The following is a 12600-nucleotide window of genomic DNA, read 5'->3' as shown; positions in this document are numbered from 1 at the left end:
GTGGTTGTCTTACCGTTCCTCTCCTGCATGTCATCCTGGAGCTGCTCCACAACTGACTGAATCTCAGTTACTTTGACATCTAGATCATAGAATTTTTGTTCCATGATTCTTTCCAGGCTCTCCTGGTTTTGAGTTAGGGTGGCCAACCCCTTCTCAATCCTCAGTGTTGATGCTATCAAGTAACCAAGCTGCTCATGTGTGTTCTTCAAAAAGTACTCAGATGCCTCCTCTTGAGTTGGCATCTTGGCAGCCTTCTCTTTCTTTGCTTTCTCCTTCTTCTCTTGAGCTTGTACTGATGATGGTTCATTCTCATTCATCACAACTTGATTGTCCTCAAAGTCTGGATAGATAGCAAAATGTTCCTTGTCCAGCAAGTATGTGCCTGTGCCCATCTTTGAGTTAATCAACTCCTGAATCTGTGGGGCATACCCACAACTTCTCTTCTGATCTGCTGCTGTCCTCTTGAGGGTCTCAACAATGAGGCTCATGACCTTGAATTTTTGTGGCACATCAAACAAGTGTAGCAAGTTGATAGCATGCCCTCTAATCATGTTGTGGTCACCTGACTTGGGCAATAGAGTGTGCCTTAGGATCCAGTTGATTGTTGGCAGCCCTGACAGAAGAAAATGAACTGACCCAAACTTACGTGTCTCAACTGCAGCATCCGGGATTTCCTTGTACATATGGGCCATGGTATTGTGATCCATCTTCTTCTTGGCATAGACATCCAAGTCATCTTCACTCTCCTTTGGGGCATTGATCAAATTGGCCCATTCCTCAATTGTTGACTGGTACCTTATACCTTCAGACATCCAAACTATCCTGCATCTGGATAGAAGTGTGTTGTGGAGTAGAATTGCATAATGAGCTCATCATTCCACTTTGTGAGCTTCTGCCCAACAAAGTCTGCAACTCCACAAGCAATGAAACTGTCTTGCACTCCAGGATAGTGTTCTTCATTTTCCTTCATGTAGGTCCAGTCGACCCACCTCATATCACACACTATAGGTTTCTTGTCCAACAACACTGTTTCATAGAAATCCTATTGTTCCTTAGTGTGGAACCTGTAATCAACAACAGTCCTTCTCCTGATAGCATATGGGTCTGACAGCCTCCACAGTCTGAGTCCTGCATCCTTTCTTAACTTCATGTTCTCAGCCACAGGATGAGCATCATTGTGGTCTAGAATCTTGGGCTTTAGCTTCCTCAGGACTTGTCCTTCATCAGCAACCTCAGGCACTGGGGCCTTGTTCTTCTCAGCAGATGTAATACTCCTGGTATTCCTCTTTGGTGCAATCTTGGGCTTGGGGCAGCTTTGGGTGCTTCCTTGGGCTTTGATGTTGCAGCCCCTGACTTTATAGCATCACCCATCAGCTTTTGTGCCTCTGGTGCTAGTGCAACAACCTCTTCTTCCTCTTCTTCAGAGTCTCTCCTCATAGAGGGGTTGCCAAGAACCTTGGCAGTAGTGGTTCTGGCTCTCTTCTTCTTCTTATCTTGACCAGCAGCTTCATCTTCTGACTCAATGGTAAACTTCATAGTTTCTCCAGTGGGAACCTTCTTGGGTTTGGAAGTTATAACTCTTCTTGCAGGTGCCTCTTTGGGATCAATGTTTTCAGGCACTTGAGTTGATCCTCTGACCTTCAGCATAGGTGTCCTCTTGGCAGGGACCTTCCTATTGAGTCCAGGCTTTGTGTTCTTTGCTAAGGCATACTCCTTTTTGAGCACTACCTTCTTGGAAGTAGCCTCATCTTCTTCTGCCATATAATCTTCATCCTTAGATTCTGAGGTTCTCTTCTTCCTTGTCCTGGTGGCAGCTTTAGGCAAATTGCTTGGGGTGCTCCTGCTGCCATCATCTGAAGTGCTAGAGGGACTAGTGCCCTCACTCATGTGATTGTGCTCTTCTGACTTGTTCTGACTATCACTTTGGTCTGACATGCTGCAAACTATGACTGCTGACCCTGTGAATAGTTATAGATGAGATAGAATGGATGAGCATCACAAAATGCAGAGATTTTTGCAAAAGAATGATTCAAAAACTTAGTTTTAGTTTTCCACAGAAAGCATTTCGGATCAACCGATTTTCAAACTCAGTGATACCGAAGTAGTTTGGAACCTAAACTGGTGAACTCGGTCGGACCGAGTCACAGTTCGGTGGCACTGAGACTGCTAGGGTTTCACAAAGTTCTAAAATCGGTCACACCGATTAGCAATTCTCGGTCAGACCGAGAGTTACTAGTGCAATGGCATTAGCCAAATCGGTGGGACCGAGTTTTTCAACCCGGTGGGTCCAAGATGGTTTCGGCGGAAACCTAACCCTAAATTTTCAAATCGCATCTATTCTAAGGATTGTATTGACTGGATAGGAGTGTCTCAATCGTGGCAAGAATCATAATGAACACAATGTGCTAGGAATCAGACGGGGATAGCACTGTGATCGAGTCCATACCCTAGCTTGGCGATGAACTCGCTCCGGCAGCAACAGCGGGGGTGAATTCCGTTGACGGCGGCGGAGACCAGCGACAGGAGGCGGCTGGCGACGAGGAGATGATCCGGAGACCTAGTAGGCAGAGCGAGCTATGCCCGGGCGAAGGGGAGTGGAGAAAATTTCCAAATTTTTGCCCGTGAGTATATATAGCCCGACCCTGTCGGTGTGACCGAGTGGAACAACTCGGTGGCACCGAGATGCATAACTGTATACAGTTATAGCAACTCGGTGTGATCGAAAAGTTCAAATCGGTTGCACCGAGATTGAAAACCTAGATCGACTTAGTGATCTCGGTAGGACCGAAATGTAGGAATGGGTCAGACCGAGAATCACAAAGAAGTTTTGGAAGTTTAAGTCTATGAAGAATCGGGGACTCCGAGTGCTCCTCACACAGAGTGGTTCGAATCTGACTTGATCAAATTTTGTGATGTAGCATGAATAGAGTTTGAGATGAGAAAAGCATAGATAGCTAGAGAAGGTTCTTAGGCATTCTTGTCCATCCACTTGGCCATAGAAAAAGAACCCAAACAATCAAAGAAACAAGTGGATGTCCTCGAATGAGTAAAATATGCATCCAACATGCTCACACAATAAATGGCAAATGAAATATGTGGCAAAGCATGCACAACCAATTCTAGCATCTATCAAACAATTGGTGATGACTAGATCATCTATATATGAGTATATTGACTTAGGAGTCAAATGAGAACATTTGATCATAGGTCATACTCATCGTTTAAGCTCAAGTGGGGTTACCACTTTTACATAATGCATTGATGTGTTCACACCATTAGAGTTGCTTTGACTCAATTCTTAGAGTTAAGCTCCCCCTAGATGTGAGATCCCCCTTTAGAGGGATGAACTAACCTTGGGTTTTGTCGATGATGACTTCATGTAGGTGTTGAAGATGTGGATGCTCAATGTTGATGTAGATCATTTGGAGCAATCCTTTGGAGTGAGTTGCACTTTCAATACCTACATGGGTTAGTCCCACAAGGAACAAACAAGAATATCCATAGACATAGAGTGATGCACACACAATATGATGTCCATGAAATCGTTAGGTTACCTTGTCCCTTGCCTTACCAACAAGAGGGTTTGTGACTCCTTGAACTAGTGCAAGATGAGGAAGTTGATTGCACTCGTCCTTGCCATAATGATATGAGTGAAGAATGTTGGCGGAGTCACCCTCAAGAACTCTCTAGTTCTTCTTCTTCGGGATCCACATCATCTTGATGGGAATCCTTGGAGTTGTAGTTGTACTTGATGAAGTAGAACTTGACGTAGTCTTGGGAACCCACTTGACCAAGGCCTTAGGTGCTTCTTCAAATGCATCAATCTCCTCTTGAAGCTTGTCCTTGCCTTTGTTCTTGTGGTCTTGTGGTGGAAGATCATCTTGTGCTTGTGTTCCCTTGAAGGAAGTAGGATCATACTTCTCTTGTTGAGGAACAAACTTCGTCTTGGAGTATTGATCTTCTTCCCACTCAACTCCATTGGCATTAAACTTTCGTTCAAAACCAACACCTTGATTCTTCCAGTGCCTTCCTTGCTTGCGTACAATTTCCTCGAATTGCTTACTCCCGGCAAGGCTTTTGTATACACCTTTCTCTATAATTCCCTTCAATAAGCTATTTTCTTGCTCAAGTGTAACTTGGCTAAGAGAATCATTAGTGGAATCAATAGAACTACTAGAAGCAACAATATTGGATTTGGCATTATTATTGTTACTACTAGAGGAAGGATCTTTCTTGTACTTGTTACTAGACTTGACTTGAGGCATGTAAGTAGATAAGAGTAAACGTTTGGCAATGTAAGAAGAACTTTTCTTACGGAGATCATCATTGATTGCCTTTAAGAACTCATGCTCTTGCTCAAGATTGAGCTTTTCAAAGTGTAACTTCTCATGAGCCATTAAAAGTTCTCGATGATCTTCAAAGATAGTTTCATGAGCTAACTTAAGAGTGTTTAGTTCTTTAGTTAGAAACTCAATATTCTCCTTATCATTGTCATTCGTTTTAGCATGATTAATTGATGTTTCATCATAGTATTCGTCACTAGAGTTGTCAACAAGTAAATCATCATCACCTAGCAAGTCATCTTCATCACTATTGAAATCAACATACTCAGGATGTGTTACCTTAGGACCTTTGGCCATGAAGCATCTTCCAATTCCTTCATTTGGTGAGTCAAATATGTTGTAGGAGTTGGTTGACACAAGTGCTAGACCGGCAACACCTTCATCTTGAGTATATTCGGAGTCGGAGTGATAGCTTCTCTCGGAATGATTGTCGGAATCAGAGCCGGATACCCATTCACCAACATGAGCTTGATGTCTTCGTTTTGTGTAGCTCCTTGATGACTTGTCCTTCCTTTCCGAATCCTTGCTTCTCCGTGAGGGTCTTCGTTCATAACGATCATCTCTACTCCTTCTCTCTCTTGGTGGTGATTCTTCTCTTTTGCTTCTTCTTTTTGGAAAATCTTCTCTTCTTTTGTAGGGTGTCGTACACTCATAGGAATAGTGTCCGGGTCTCCCACAATTGTAGCAATTGCGCTCTAGACTAGAAGATCTGTTGTCATTGTAGGACCTTGACTTAGAGCTTCTTTCTTTGCTTCTACTCTTGTAGAATTTGTTGAAGTTCTTCACCATTAAGCTCAATTCTTCATTGAAGGTTTGTTTCTCACTTGAGGATGTGGGGGCTTCACATGAGGCTTTGTAAGCACCACTTGACTTGTTGTGAAGTTCCTCCTTATCCTTGAGTGACATCTCATGAGCAACAATTCTTCCAATGACTTCCGTTGGCTTGAGATCTTTGTAGTTTGGCATCATTTGGATCAATGTGCACACGGTATCATACTTTCCATCCAATGCTCTTAGGATCTTCTTGATGATGAATCTGTCGGTCATCTCTTCACTCCCTGAGCCGGCAATCTCATTTGTGATAAGAGCAAGCCTAGAGTACATTTCAGCGACACCTTCACCATCCTTCATTTTGAACTTGTCAAGCTGACTTTGGAGCACATCCAACTTGGATTCCTTGACAGAGTCGGTACCTTCATGCATATCAATCAAAGTATCCCACATTTCCTTTGCATTCTCAAGACGGCTGATTTTGTTGAATTCTTTGGGGCACAAGCCATTGAAGAGGATATCACAAGCTTGAGCGTTGTATTGCAGCATCTTCAATTCTTCAGCGCTAGCTTCACGGTTCGGCTCTCTCCCATCAAAGAATTCACCTTGCAAGCCAATACACACAATAGCCCAAACGGCGGGGTTATGTCCAAGAATATGCATTTTCATCTTATGCTTCCAACTAGCAAAATTAGTACCATCAAAGTAAGGATCTCTATGGTGATAATTTCCCTCGCTAGACGCCATACTCTCCTAGGTTGTGAAACCAAGGCTATGACCACCAAAAGCTATGGAAATCAAAGCAAATGGAGACCAAGGCTCTGATACCACTTGTAGGACCTTGAAGTATGTCTAGAGGGGGGGTGATTAGACTACTTGACCAATTAAAAACTTAACCTTTTCCCAATTTTAGACTTTGGCGGATTTTAGCTATCTTTGGACAAGTCAAGCAATCATCACACAATTCAAGCAAGCATGCAAAGAGTATATGAGCAGCGGAAATTAAAGCATGCAACTTGCAAGAATGTAAAGGGAAGGGTTTGGAGGATTCAAACGCAATTGGAGACACGGATGTTTTTGTCGTGGTTCTGATAGGTGGTGCTATCGTACATCAACGTTGATGGAGACTTCAACCCACAAAGGGTAACGGTTGCGCGAGTCCACGGAGGGCTCTACCCACGAAGGGTCCACGAAGAAGCAACCTTGTCTATCCCACCATGGCCGTCGCCCATGAAGGACTTGCCTCACTAGCGGTAGATCTTCACGAAGTAGGCGATCTCCTTGCCCTTACAAACTCCTTGGTTCTACTCCACAATCTTGTCGGAGGCTCCCAAGTGACACCTAGCCAATCTAGGAGACACCACTCTCCAAGAAATAACAAATGGGGTGTTGATGATGAACTCCTTGCTCTTGTGCTTCAAATGATAGTCTCCCCAACACTCAACTATCTCTCATAGGATTTGGATCTGGTGGAAAGAAGATTTGAGTGGAAAGCAACTTGGGGAAGGCTAGAGATCAAGATTCATATGGTAGGAATGGAATGTCTTGGCCTCAACACATGAGTAGGTGGTTCTCTCTCAGAAATGGTAAGTTGGAAGTGTAGGTTTGTTCTGATGGCTCTCTCCACGAATGAAGAGGAGGTGGAGGGGTATATATAGCCTCCACACAAAATCTAACCGTTACTCACAATCTACCAAACTCGGTGGGACTGAATCAACAAACTCGGTCGGACCGATTTAGTAAACCTAGTGACCGTTAGGATTTTCGGTGGGGCCGACATGCAACTCGGTAGGACCGATATGGTTAGGGTTAGGGCATAACATAATCTCAGTGAGACCGATTACACAAACTCGGTGAGACCGATTTTGGTAATAAGCTTTCCAGAGAGTTGGCCAGGTAAACTCGATGGGACCGATTCGCTCATTTCGGTGAGACCAAAATGTTACGAAAGGGAAACAGGGAGTTTACATTGCAATCTCGGTGGGACCGATCGCTCACTTCGGTTAGACCGAACCGTTACAAAGGGAAACAGAGAGATTACAATCCCATCTCGGTGAGACCGAGATCCCTATCAGTAAGATCGATTTGCCTAGGGTTTGTGGCAGTGGCTATGACATTTGAACTCGGTGGCGCCGGATAGAAAGTATCGGCGGGACTGATTTTGACTTTGGGTTTAGGTCATATATGGATGTGAGTAAGTAGTTGAGGGTTTTTGGAGCATATCACTAAGCACTTGAAGCAAGAGGCTCATTAAGCAACACCTCATCCCTCCTTGATAGTATTGGCTTTTCCTATAGACTCAATGTGATCTTGGATCACTAAAATGTAAAATGAAGAGTCTTGAGCTTTTGAGCTTGAGCCAATCTTTTGTCCTTTATATTTTGAGGGATCCACTTTCATCATCCATGCCATGCCATTCATTGAGCTTTCCTGAAATAATAGTCTCGGAATAGCATTAGCTCAATGAGCTATATGTTGTTATGAATTACCAAAACCACCTAGGGATAGTTGCACTTTCAACATCCAACATCTGTCGTGTATCTTCTATCTCTTGTCTTCTTCTTCCTCCAGCCGCCCAAACCAAACCACCCCGTCGGCTCCGCCTACTCCCGCCTCCCATGGCTGGCTGCGCCTCCGCCGCCCTACCGTATGTACCCTCCAATGTTGGTCAGTCCCTCCCTCTATTCCCCCACATGTCCTGTTATTCTCCGGTGACGTCAGCCCCAACACGCACCCGCGCCCAAACTAGTCAACCCTCGTACTCCCCTCTGCCCGCGACTGGACCGACGCATCTTCCACGGCTCCTGTTCGTTCCGTCTGAGGCCTCGCTGTCGTCCTCCGCCTTGCGGCCTTGGTTCACTCGCCATGCGCGGTGTGCCGCCCTCTTGCGTTGTCAATGTCGTCAACAACCGAGAGGAACAAGGAGATGACTGTACGTGGAGAGGATGACAGTAGGTACCCACCAGCGTCATGGCAGTACGCAAGCAAGTGCCTCTATATTACAAGCCCAAAAATATGGTTCCTCCTAATGGTTGGACATCTGGGGCTCACGCCATTGTCAACGTAGTCAATAAATGAGAGAATTACACTACGAGAGGCTGACACCAGGGACCCAGCAGGTCGCTCAGTTTTTTTTAGGAACAACAGTTGTTATTTATACTAGTTTTAGCGACGGATCAGGGTAACAACGGAGCTGTGCGAGGGTTGTGGCCCATCTAGCCAGGGTTTTATTTATGTTTACCACATCATGAGCCCAGTTGTGTTTTTTTCTTGCTGAAAATGGCTAGCCTAGTTCTATTTTTTTTAAAGAAATACCCAAACGAGACCTACTTGCTTTATCGGCCCTGCTGGGCTGCAAATCTTTCAAGATGAGGAGAGTTTCATTCGGTTTGCCCAAAAAAAGGTTGACGCGTATGCTTTCATAAAAAAAGGTTGACGCACACGCAACGCCCTGTCAACTTAGTCAACACACGAGAGCAGTGACTGTTGGATGTCCATCCAATGGCTGTCGTGCTTCTTCAATCTCTGCTCTTCATGCTCCAGCCGCTCAAACAAGCGCCGGTGGGACTGCCTGCTCCCTCCTCCCGCGGCCGGCTATGATGCCTCACAGGCCTCACGGCCCCACCGTACTCCCATCGCTAGCCTAGCCATCCCTCTACTCACCCACACCTATTGTTATTCTCCGGGGACGGCAGATGAACCAGTAAACCCTCGTACTCTACTGCCGAGTATTCCCTGGATCCGTGTCGTTCCCTTCCTAGGCCTCGCTGTCGTCCATTGCCCTGGTGCTCTCGGTGCGGCCTGGTCAACGTGATCAATGAACAACATCTATCATAAGTGGACTGTACGTGGAGAGGCTGACAGTTGGGTCCACGGTCGCATGCAAGGAAATGCCTCCTTATTACGCGCAAAATAATGATTCCTCCACCTGACAGCTAGGACCCATAGGAAGGGCCTCTGTATTTCGCGAAAAAAACATTCCCCCCACTAACAGGTCAGACCCACCAGCTATATCTTCTCACGCAAGGAAGTGCCTCCTTATTACTCCCAAAAAAATGAATACCCCCCGCTAGCTGGGACCCACCATATTGTATGGCTGACTTGTGGGCCTACTAAGTTGACGGGGACGGGGCTTTGTCAACTTAGTCAATACTCCAGTGACTGTATGATGTCCATCCAACGGCCATAGTGCTTCTTCAACCTCTGGTCTTCTTGCTCCAGCCGCCCAAAGCAGCGCCAGTCGTGCCGCCTGCTCCCGCCTCCCGTGGCCGACTGTGCTGCCGCGGAGGCCTGACCGCCCCCATACTACTCCCACCACTGGCCAGGCCATCCCTCCACTCACCCACACCCCCTGTTATTCTGCGGCGACGGCAGCCTCACACCGCAGCTGAACCAATGAACCCTCGTACTCCTCTCTGCGTGGGCATCCACTGCCGCGTCTTCCCCGGCTCCGCGTCGTCCCCTTCCTAGGCCTCGCTGTCGTCCACCACCATGGTGCTCTCGGCGCGGCGTGGTCAATGTGGTCAACGATCGACTTCCATCGGAAGAGTACTGTACGTGGAGAGGCTGACAGCTGGGTCCACGGCAGCTGCAAGGAAGTGCCTCCTTATTACGTGGAAAATAATTATTCCTCCACCTGACAGCAGGGACCCACCAGACGGGCCACCAGTATTTCGTGAAAAAACATTTCCCCCTGACTGCTGGGACCCACCGGACGGGCCACCGTATTTCACGAAAAAAATGTCCCCCTCGCTGACAGCTCGGACCCACCGGAAGTGCCTCCTTATTACGCACGAAAAAATGAATGCTCCCCTGCTAGCTGGGACCCACCTTGGTGGGAGGCTGACTTGTGGGCCTACTAAGTTGACGGGGCGGAGGGCTTTGTCAACTTAGTCAATATGAACGATTCTAGCTCCAGTGACCATACGATGTCCATCCAACGGCCGTAGTGCTTCTTCAACCTCTGGTCTTCTTGCTCCAGCCGCCCAAAGCAGCGCCGGACGTGTCGCATGCTCCTGCCTCCCGTGGCCGGCTGTGCTACCGCGGAGGCCTCACCACCCCCTACTATTCCCACCACTAGCTAGCCCTGCGGCGACGGCAGCCTCACACCGCAGCCGAACCAGTGAACCCTCGTACTCCTCTCCGCGCGGGCTTCCACTACCGCGTCTTCCCTGGCTCCGCGTCGTCCCCTTCCTAGGCCTCGCCGTCGTCCACCGCCCTGGTGCTCACGCGGCGTGGTCAACGTGGTCAAGGAACGACTTCCATCGAAAGAGTACTGTACGTGGAGAGGTTGACAGTTGGGTCCATGGCAGCCGCAAGGAAGTGCCTCCTTATTACGCACAAAATAATTATTCCTCCACCTGACAGCAGGGACCCACCGGACGGTCCACCGCATTTTGCAAAAAAAACATTTCTCCTTGACTGCTGGGACCCACCAACTACATCTTCGCACGCAAGGAAGTGTGTCCGGGCAAAAAAAATGATTTGCCCCTGACTACTGGGACCCACCAGCTACATCTTCGCACGCAAGGAAGTGCCTGACAGTCAGGACCCACTTGGTCGAAGCGTTTGTAGCATTGTCATTCTGGTCGCGAATGTGTATGTACATACTGGTCGATGTAGAGGCGCGCACGTGTCGTAGTAGAGGCGCGTACGTAGCATGTACACGTACGTACAGCGGCCAGTGTGCAAGAAAGAAAATACGGCCACGTACATACATATGGGCGGGGTCTCGAACGCCTACTCGCACATACGTACGGCCAGGGCTCGTGTACATGGCTGGGTCAGAACAGATAAACTGCATCATCGTCGTGTTCATCGGGAGGCAACATAATGTGTCGTGTTCATGGGGAGGCAACGGAATGCGTCGTGTTCATCGGGAGGCAACGGAACGCGTGGGAGCCAACCGGCTTGGACGGAACATGTGATGGAAACGAGGCCTGGCGTACCACAGAACGGAGGAAACGACCTTGTGTTCGACCGGCCATGTTCGAAACGGGATCCTGTTCATCGGGAGGGATCTGGCGTACTGCAAAGTGGAGGAAATGGACTTGTGTTGGACCTCCTACGGTCGAAACGGAGTCCTGTTGATCGGGAGGGGTGTGGCGTATCCCAAAACGAATGAAACAGACTTGTGTTGGAGCGCTACGCTCGAAATGGGGGTCCTGTTCATGGGGAGGGGTGTGGCGTACCGCAAAACGGGACTCCACGGGCTACTGTTCATCCACCATCGACCTCCTCCAGCCTCCACATGCGACTGTTCATCCACGGGCTCCTGTTCATCCAGCCTCCACCGTGCGCTACTCCACCGGCTACTTTTCAACCGCCCCTCTCCACGGGCTCCTGTTCAACCACCCCTCCACGGGCTACTGTTCATCCACCCCTCCACCGTCTACTGTTCATCCAAGCCTCCACGGGGTCATCCTATTCATCCAGCCCTCCACAGGGTCTCCTGTTCATCCAGCCCCAACCGGCTCGATCGATCGGGGTCATGTTCATCTAGAGGCAACGCCACGGGGTCCTGTTCATCCACCCCCACCGCTCACTGTTCATCCACCCCCCCTCAACACTCACTGTTCATCCAGAGGCAGCAACGATTGGCTTCAGTTAGCAGCAGTAGCGAAGGAATCGCTCGATTGAGTTCAGTAACGCGTAGTCTGCAGTGCAATCGCTTGGGTTCAGCTAGAGCCCAACGCCTTGATCGGGTTCAGTTAGAGCCAATGCCTCGCACACATGCGTGTACATGTATGAGAGAAACGCGCATCGCTCGGCCCCCGACCACCCACCGTAATCGGGAACTCGCCGAAATTTTCCTTGCCCTCGCTTCTACCACGGTTTTTTCCATCATGGACGGCCCAAAGAATGTCATGCAGCTGCGTCTCCGTCTCGCCCTGGATGAAAAGCCCATTTTCTGTCATGATTTTTTATAGAAGTAGGAGCCCACCACATCTACGATGATACCGGGTTTTGTCACAATTATCGTCATAGAAGTGTCATAAGTATGATAGAAAAAAAATTCGTTCTGCCCAAAATGTCACATATGTGTCTTTTTTTGTAGTGACGGTTCACTCAAACTAATCGTGTGCCACGTCGGCGCCCTTGTCATGCACACATCCGCACAATACATTGGGCTCCACAAGGCTCCCCCTCTCAAAAATATATGCCCGCCTCGAGGGTTTTTCTATTTCATAACACACGGTTGTTATCTCCGGACCATGTGCGATGTTTCTTCTTCCCAATCCAACTGCATCCCTAGAAAATAGCTGCCCGCCTCGAGGAGGGTTTTTATGTTTCATAACACACGGTTGTTATCTCTGGACCGTGTGTGATGTTTCTTATTCCCAATCCCGCCTGCCCCTAGAAAACATCTGCCCGCCTCGAGGGTTTTTCTGTTTCATAACACACGGTTGTTGTCTCCGGACCGTGTGGGATGCGCCATCATCAAAAATTTCAATAGCCCCGGCATTTCACTCCCGCGTTGTAAAAT

Source organism: Triticum aestivum, chromosome 6B, assembly GCF_018294505.1.
Source record: "Triticum aestivum cultivar Chinese Spring chromosome 6B, IWGSC CS RefSeq v2.1, whole genome shotgun sequence".
NCBI lineage: Eukaryota > Viridiplantae > Streptophyta > Magnoliopsida > Poales > Poaceae > Triticum > Triticum aestivum.
This window is presented reverse-complemented; position numbering follows the sequence as displayed.